This window comes from Lissotriton vulgaris, unplaced genomic scaffold, assembly GCF_964263255.1.
Source record: "Lissotriton vulgaris unplaced genomic scaffold, aLisVul1.2 SCAFFOLD_170, whole genome shotgun sequence".
Lineage (NCBI taxonomy): Eukaryota > Metazoa > Chordata > Amphibia > Caudata > Salamandridae > Lissotriton > Lissotriton vulgaris.
The window spans coordinates 199,648-209,154 of NW_028241432.1; positions in this window are offsets into that span (position 1 = coordinate 199,648).

Here is a 9,507-nt window from a genome sequence, read left to right on the forward strand (position 1 = left end):
TTAAGTAGAAATTTGCCACTTGGCTGACCCAGCAGGAGCAAACATATGCCAAAAATGTACACAGAATGAGCTTTTCAGTGAATAGCAGCCAGGCACATTTTAGCTAGTTTACCTGTTAAGTGGGGTTGGAAACGCTTTTCAGGATCAGTACTCGGCTCAAAACATGCAGCCCTGAGGTCTCTCATGATAGCAGGTGGTTAAATAGAAATTCGCTGCTCAGCTGACCCTGTAGGAGCAACCGTATGCCAAAAATGTAAGCAGAATGAGCTTTTCAGTGAATAGCAGCCAGGCACATTTTAGCTAGTTTTACTTGTAAGTGGGGTTGGAAACGCTTTTCAGGATCAGTACTGGGCTCAAAACATGCAGCCCTGAGGTCTCTCATGATAGCAGGTGGTTAAATAGAAATTCGCTGCTCAGCTGACCCTGTAGGAGCAACCGTATGCTAAAAATGTAAGCAGAATGAGCTTTTCAGTGAAAAGCAGACAGGCACATTTTAGCTAGTTTTAATTGTAAGTGAGGTTGGAAACGCTTTTCGGGCTCAGTACTGGGCTAAAAACATGCAGCCCTGAGGTCTCTCATGATAGCAGGTGGTTAAATAGAAATTCGCTGCTCAGCTGACCCTGTAGGAGCAACCGTGTGCCAAAAATGTAAGCAGAATGAGCTTTTCAGTGAATAGCAGCCAGGCACATTTTAGCTAGTTTTACTTGTAAGTGGAGTTGGAAACGCTTTTCAGGATCAGTACTGGGCTCAAAACATGCAGCCCTGAGGTCTCTCATGATAGCAGGTGGTTAAATAGAAATTCGCTGCTCAGCTGACCCTGTAGGAGCAAACGTATGCCAAAAATGTAAGCAGAATGAGCTTTTCAGTGAATAGCAGCCAGGCACATTTTAGCTAGTTTTACTTGTAACTGGGGTTGGAAACTCTTTTCAGGATCAGTACTGGGCTCAAAACATGCAGCCCTGAGGTCTCTCATGATAGCAGGTGGTTAAATAGAAATTCGCTGCTCAGCTGACCCTGTAGGAGCAACCGTGTGCCAAAAATGTAAGCAGAATGAGCTTTTCAGTGAATAGCAGCCAGGCACATTTTAGCTAGTTTTACTTGTAAGTGGAGTTGGAAACGCTTTTCAGGATCAGTACTGGGCTCAAAACATGCAGCCCTGAGGTCTCTCATGATAGCAGGTGGTTAAATAGAAATTCGCTGCTCAGCTGACCCTGTAGGAGCAAACGTATGCCAAAAATGTAAGCAGAATGAGCTTTTCAGTGAATAGCAGCCAGGCACATTTTAGCTAGTTTTACTTGTAACTGGGGTTGGAAACTCTTTTCAGGATCAGTACTGGGCTCAAAACATGCAGCCCTGAGGTCTCTCATGATAGCAGGTGGTTAAATAGAAATTCGCTGCTCAGCTGACCCTGTAGGAGCAACCGTATGCCAAAAATGTAAGCAGAATGAGCTTTTCAGTGAATAGCTACCAGGCACATTTTGGCTAGTTTTACTTGTAAGTGGGGTTGGAAACGCTTTTCAGGATCAGTACTGGGCTAAAAACATGCAGCCCTGAGGTCTCTCATGATAGCAGGTGGTTAAATAGAAATTCGCTGCTCAGCTGACCCTGTAGGAGCAACCGTGTGCCAAAAATGTAAGCAGAATGAGCTTTTCAGTGAATAGCAGCCAGGCACATTTTGGCTAGTTTTACTTGTAAGTGGGGTTGGAAACGCTTTTCAGGATCAGTACTGGGCTAAAAACATGCAGCCCTGAGGTCTCTCATGATAGCAGGTGGTTAAATAGAAATTCGCTGCTCAGCTGACCCTGTAGGAGCAACCGTATGCTAAAAATGTAAGCAGAATGAGCTTTTCAGTGAAAAGCAGACAGGCAAATTTTAGCTAGTTTTACTTGTAACTGGGGTTGGAAACTCTTTTCAGGATCAGTACTGGGCTCAAAACATGCAGCCCTGAGGTCTCTCATGATAGCAGGTGGTTAAATAGAAATTCGCTGCTCAGCTGACCCTGTAGGAGCAACCGTATGCCAAAAATGTAAGCAGAATGAGCTTTTCAGTGAAAAGCAGCCAGGCACATTTTAGCTAGTTTTACTTGTAAGTGAGGTTGGAAACGCTTTTCGGGCTCAGTACTGGGCTCACAACATGCAGCCTTGAGGTCTCTCATGATAGCAGGTGGTTAAATAGAAATTCGCTGCTAGGCTGACCCTGTAGGAGCAAACGTATGCCAAAAATGTAAGCAGAATGAGCTTTTCAGTGAATAGCAGCCAGGCACATTTTAGCTAGTTTTACTTGTAAGTGGGGTTTGAAACTCTTTTCAGGATCAGTACTGGGCTCAAAACATGCAGCCCTGAGGTCTCTCATGATAGCAGGTGGTTAAGTAGAAATTTGCCACTTGGCTGACCCAGCAGGAGCAAACGTATTCCAAAAATGTACGCAGAATGAGCTTTTTAGTGAAGAGCAGCCACGCACATTTTAGCTAGTTTTCCTTGTAAGTGGAGTTGGAAACGCTTTTCAGGATCAGTACTGGGCTCAAAACATGCAGCCCTGAGGTCTCTCATGATAGCAGGTGGTTAAATAGAAATTCGCTGCTCAGCTGACCCGGCAGGAGCAAATGTATGCCAAAAATGTACGCAGAATGAGCTTTTCAGTGAAGAGCAGCCAGGCAAATTTTAGCTAGTTTTACTTGTAAGTGGAGTTGGAAACGCTTTTCAGGCTCAGTACTCGGCTCAAAACATGCAGCCTTAAGGTCTCTCATGATAGCAGGTGGTTAAGTAGAAATTTGCCACTTGGCTGACCCAGCAGGAGCAAACATATGCCAAAAATGTACACAGAATGAGCTTTTCAGTGAATAGCAGCCAGGCACATTTTAGCTAGTTTTCCTGTTAAGTGGGGTTGGAAACGCTTTTCAGGATCAGTACTCGGCTCAAAACATGCAGCCCTGAGGTCTCTCATGATAGCAGGTGGTTAAATAGAAATTCGCTGCTCAGCTGACCCTGTAGGAGCAACCGTATGCCAAAAATGTAAGCAGAATGAGCTTTTCAGTGAATAGCAGCCAGGCACATTTTAGCTAGTTTTACGTGTAAGTGGGGTTGGAAACGCTTTTCAGGATCAGTACTGGGCTCAAAACATGCAGCCCTGAGGTCTCTCATGATAGCAGGTGGTTAAATAGAAATTTGCTGCTCAGCTGACCCTGTAGGAGCAACCGTATGCTAAAAATGTAAGCAGAATGAGCTTTTCAGTGAAAAGCAGACAGGCACATTTTAGCTAGTTTTAATTGTAAGTGAGGTTGGAAACGCTTTTCGGGCTCAGTACTGGGCTAAAAACATGCAGCCCTGAGGTCTCTCATGATAGCAGGTGGTTAAATAGAAATTCGCTGCTCAGCTGACCCTGTAGGAGCAACCGTGTGCCAAAAATGTAAGCAGAATGAGCTTTTCAGTGAATAGCAGCCAGGCACATTTTAGCTAGTTTTACTTGTAAGTGGAGTTGGAAACGCTTTTCAGGATCAGTACTGGGCTCAAAACATGCAGCCCTGAGGTCTCTCATGATAGCAGGTGGTTAAATAGAAATTCGCTGCTCAGCTGACCCTGTAGGAGCAAACGTATGCCAAAAATGTAAGCAGAATGAGCTTTTCAGTGAATAGCAGCCAGGCACATTTTAGCTAGTTTTACTTGTAACTGGGGTTGGAAACTCTTTTCAGGATCAGTACTGGGCTCAAAACATGCAGCCCTGAGGTCTCTCATGATAGCAGGTGGTTAAATAGAAATTCGCTGCTCAGCTGACCCTGTAGGAGCAACCGTATGCCAAAAATGTAAGCAGAATGAGCTTTTCAGTGAATAGCAGCCAGGCACATTTTGGCTAGTTTTACTTGTAAGTGGGGTTGGAAACGCTTTTCAGGATCAGTACTGGGCTAAAAACATGCAGCCCTGAGGTCTCTCATGATAGCAGGTGGTTAAATAGAAATTCGCTGCTCAGCTGACCCTGTAGGAGCAACCGTGTGCCAAAAATGTAAGCAGAATGAGCTTTTCAGTGAATAGCAGCCAGGCACATTTTGGCTAGTTTTACTTGTAAGTGGGGTTGGAAACGCTTTTCAGGATCAGTACTGGGCTAAAAACATGCAGCCCTGAGGTCTCTCATGATAGCAGGTGGTTAAATAGAAATTCGCTGCTCAGCTGACCCTGTAGGAGCAACCGTATGCTAAAAATGTAAGCAGAATGAGCTTTTCAGTGAAAAGCAGACAGGCACATTTTAGCTAGTTTTAATTGTAAGTGAGGTTGGAAACGCTTTTCGGGCTCAGTACTGGGCTCAAAACATGCAGCCTTGAGGTCTCTCATGATAGCAGGTGGTTAAATAGAAATTCGCTGATCAGCTGACCCTGTAGGAGCAAACGTATGCCAAAAATGTACGCAGAATGAGCTTTTCAGTGAAGAGCAGCCAGGCAAATTTTAGCTAGTTTTACTTGTAACTGGGGTTGGAAACTCTTTTCAGGATCAGTACTGGGCTCAAAACATGCAGCCCTGAGGTCTCTCATGATAGCAGGTGGTTAAATAGAAATTCGCTGCTCAGCTGACCCTGTAGGAGCAACCGTATGCCAAAAATGTAAGCAGAATGAGCTTTTCAGTGAATAGCAGCCAGGCACATTTTGGCTAGTTTTACTTGTAAGTGGGGTTGGAAACGCTTTTCAGGATCAGTACTGGGCTAAAAACATGCAGCCCTGAGGTCTCTCATGATAGCAGGTGGTTAAATAGAAATTCGCTGCTCAGCTGACCCTGTAGGAGCAACCGTGTGCCAAAAATGTAAGCAGAATGAGCTTTTCAGTGAATAGCAGCCAGGCACATTTTAGCTAGTTTTACTTGTACGTGGAGTTGGAAACGCTTTTTAGGATCAGTACTGGGCTCAAAACATGCAGCCCTGAGGTCTCTCATGATAGCAGGTGGTTAAATAGAAATTCGCTGCTCAACTGACCCTGTAGGAGCAACCGTATGCCAAAAATGTAAGCAGAATGAGCTTTTCAGTGAATAGCAGCCAGGCACATTTTAGCTAGTTTTACTTGTAAGTGGGGTTGGAAACGCTTTTCAGGATCAGTACTGGGCTCAAAACATGCAGCCCTGAGGTCTCTCATGATAGCAGGTGGTTAAATAGAAATTCGCTGCTCAGCTGACCCTGTAGGAGCAACCGTATGCCAAAAATGTAAGCAGAATGAGCTTTTCAGTGAAAAGCAGCCAGGCACATTTTAGCTAGTTTTACTTGTAAGTGAGGTTGGAAACGCTTTTCGGGCTCAGTACTGGGCTCACAACATGCAGCCTTGAGGTCTCTCTTGATAGCAGGTGGTTAAATAGAAATTCGCTGATCAGCTGACCCTGTAGGAGCAAACGTATGCCAAAAATGTACGCAGAATGAGCTTTTCAGTGAAGAGCAGCCAGGCAAATTTTAGCTAGTTTTACTTGTAAGTGGAGTTGGAAACGCTTTTCAGGCTCAGTACTGGGCTCAAAACATGCAGCCTTGAGGTCTCTCATGATAGCAGGTGGTTAAATAGAAATTCGCTGCTAGGCTGACCCTGTAGGAGCAAACGTATGCCAAAAATGTAAGCAGAATGAGCTTTTCAGTGAATAGCAGCCAGGCACATTTTAGCTAGTTTTACTTGTAAGTGGGGTTTGAAACTCTTTTCAGGATCAGCACTGGGCTCAAAACATGCAGCCCTGAGGTCTCTCATGATAGCAGGTGGTTAAGTAGAAATTTGCCACTTGGCTGACCCAGCAGGAGCAAACGTATTCCAAAAATGTACGCAGAATGAGCTTTTTAGTGAAGAGCAGCCACGCACATTTTAGCTAGTTTTCCTTGTAAGTGGGGTTGGAAACGCTTTTCAGGATCAGTACTGGGCTAAAAACATGCAGCCCTGAGGTCTCTCATGATAGCAGGTGGTTAAATAGAAATTCGCTGCTCAGCTGACCCTGTAGGAGCAACCGTATGCTAAAAATGTAAGCAGAATGAGCTTTTCAGTGAAAAGCAGACAGGCACATTTTAGCTAGTTTTAATTGTAAGTGAGGTTGGAAACGCTTTTCGGGCTCAGTACTGGGCTCAAAACATGCAGCCTTGAGGTCTCTCATGATAGCAGGTGGTTAAATAGAAATTCGCTGATCAGCTGACCCTGTAGGAGCAAACGTATGCCAAAAATGTACGCAGAATGAGCTTTTCAGTGAAGAGCAGCCAGGCAAATTTTAGCTAGTTTTACTTGTAACTGGGGTTGGAAACTCTTTTCAGGATCAGTACTGGGCTCAAAACATGCAGCCCTGAGGTCTCTCATGATAGCAGGTGGTTAAATAGAAATTCGCTGATCAGCTGACCCTGTAGGAGCAAACGTATGCCAAAAATGTACGCAGAATGAGCTTTTCAGTGAAGAGCAGCCAGGCAAATTGTAGCGAGTTTTACTTGTAACTGGGGTTGGAAACTCTTTTCAGGATCAGTACTGGGCTCAAAACATGCAGCCCTGAGGTCTCTCATGATAGCAGGTGGTTAAATAGAAATTCGCTGCTCAGCTGACCCTGTAGGAGCAACCGTATGCCAAAAATGTAAGCAGAATGAGCTTTTCAGTGAATAGCAGCCAGGCACATTTTGGCTAGTTTTACTTGTAAGTGGGGTTGGAAACGCTTTTCAGGATCAGTACTGGGCTAAAAACATGCAGCCCTGAGGTCTCTCATGATAGCAGGTGGTTAAATAGAAATTCGCTGCTCAGCTGACCCTGTAGGAGCAACCGTGTGCCAAAAATGTAAGCAGAATGAGCTTTTCAGTGAATAGCAGCCAGGCACATTTTGGCTAGTTTTACTTGTAAGTGGGGTTGGAAACGCTTTTCAGGATCAGTACTGGGCTAAAAACATGCAGCCCTGAGGTCTCTCATGATAGCAGGTGGTTAAATAGAAATTCGCTGCTCAGCTGACCCTGTAGGAGCAACCGTATGCTAAAAATGTAAGCAGAATGAGCTTTTCAGTGAAAAGCAGACAGGCACATTTTAGCTAGTTTTAATTGTAAGTGAGGTTGGAAACGCTTTTCGGGCTCAGTACTGGGCTCAAAACATGCAGCCTTGAGGTCTCTCATGATAGCAGGTGGTTAAATAGAAATTCGCTGATCAGCTGACCCTGTAGGAGCAAACGTATGCCAAAAATGTACGCAGAATGAGCTTTTCAGTGAAGAGCAGCCAGGCAAATTTTAGCTAGTTTTACTTGTAACTGGGGTTGGAAACTCTTTTCAGGATCAGTACTGGGCTCAAAACATGCAGCCTTGAGGTCTCTCATGATAGCAGGTGGTTAAATAGAAATTCGCTGCTAGGCTGACCCTGTAGGAGCAAACGTATGCCAAAAATGTAAGCAGAATGAGCTTTTCAGTGAATAGCAGCCAGGCACATTTTAGCTAGTTTTACTTGTAAGTGGGGTTTGAAACTCTTTTCAGGATCAGCACTGGGCTCAAAACATGCAGCCCTGAGGTCTCTCATGATAGCAGGTGGTTAAGTAGAAATTTGCCACTTGGGTGACCCAGCAGGAGCAAACGTATTCCAAAAATGTACGCAGAATGAGCTTTTTAGTGAAGAGCAGCCACGCACATTTTAGCTAGTTTTCCTTGTAAGTGGGGTTGGAAACGCTTTTCAGGATCAGTACTGGGCTAAAAACATGCAGCCCTGAGGTCTCTCATGATAGCAGGTGGTTAAATAGAAATTCGCTGCTCAGCTGACCCTGTAGGAGCAACCGTATGCTAAAAATGTAAGCAGAATGAGCTTTTCAGTGAAAAGCAGACAGGCACATTTTAGCTAGTTTTAATTGTAAGTGAGGTTGGAAACGCTTTTCGGGCTCAGTACTGGGCTCAAAACATGCAGCCTTGAGGTCTCTCATGATAGCAGGTGGTTAAATAGAAATTCGCTGATCAGCTGACCCTGTAGGAGCAAACGTATGCCAAAAATGTACGCAGAATGAGCTTTTCAGTGAAGAGCAGCCAGGCAAATTTTAGCTAGTTTTACTTGTAACTGGGGTTGGAAACTCTTTTCAGGATCAGTACTGGGCTCAAAACATGCAGCCCTGAGGTCTCTCATGATAGCAGGTGGTTAAATAGAAATTCGCTGATCAGCTGACCCTGTAGGAGCAAACGTATGCCAAAAATGTACGCAGAATGAGCTTTTCAGTGAAGAGCAGCCAGGCAAATTGTAGCGAGTTTTACTTGTAACTGGGGTTGGAAACTCTTTTCAGGATCAGTACTGGGCTCAAAACATGCAGCCCTGAGGTCTCTCATGATAGCAGGTGGTTAAATAGAAATTCGCTGCTCAGCTGACCCTGTAGGAGCAACCGTATGCCAAAAATGTAAGCAGAATGAGCTTTTCAGTGAATAGCAGCCAGGCACATTTTGGCTAGTTTTACTTGTAAGTGGGGTTGGAAACGCTTTTCAGGATCAGTACTGGGCTAAAAACATGCAGCCCTGAGGTCTCTCATGATAGCAGGTGGTTAAATAGAAATTCGCTGCTCAGCTGACCCTGTAGGAGCAACCGTGTGCCAAAAATGTAAGCAGAATGAGATTTTCAGTGAATAGCAGCCAGGCACATTTTAGCTAGTTTTACTTGTAAGTGGAGTTGGAAACGCTTTTTAGGATCAGTACTGGGCTCAAAACATGCAGCCCTGAGGTCTCTCATGATAGCAGGTGGTTAAATAGAAATTCGCTGCTCAGCTGACCCTGTAGGAGCAAACGTATGCCAAAAATGTAAGCAGAATGAGCTTTTCAGTGAATAGCAGCCAGGCACATTTTAGCTAGTTTTACTTGTAACTGGGGTTGGAAACTCTTTTCAGGATCAGTACTGGGCTCAAAACATGCAGCCCTGAGGTCTCTCATGATAGCAGGTGGTTAAATAGAAATTCGCTGCTCAGCTGACCCTGTAGGAGCAACCGTATGCCAAAAATGTAAGCAGAATGAGCTTTTCAGTGAATAGCAGCCAGGCACATTTTGGCTAGTTTTACTTGTAAGTGGGGTTGGAAACGCTTTTCAGGATCAGTACTGGGCTAAAAACATGCAGCCCTGAGGTCTCTCATGATAGCAGGTGGTTAAATAGAAATTCGCTGCTCAGCTGACCCTGTAGGAGCAACCGTGTGCCAAAAATGTAAGCAGAATGAGCTTTTCAGTGAATAGCAGCCAGGCACATTTTGGCTAGTTTTACTTGTAAGTGGGGTTGGAAACGCTTTTCAGGATCAGTACTGGGCTAAAAACATGCAGCCCTGAGGTCTTTCATGATAGCAGGTGGTTAAATAGAAATTCGCTGCTCAGCTGACCCTGTAGGAGCAACCGTATGCTAAAAATGTAAGCAGAATGAGCTTTTCAGTGAAAAGCAGACAGGCACATTTTAGCTAGTTTTAATTGTAAGTGAGGTTGGAAACGCTTTTCGGGCTCAGTACTGGGCTCAAAACATGCAGCCTTGAGGTCTCTCATGATAGCAGGTGGTTAAATAGAAATTCGCTGATCAGCTGACCCTGTAGGAGCAAACGTATGCCA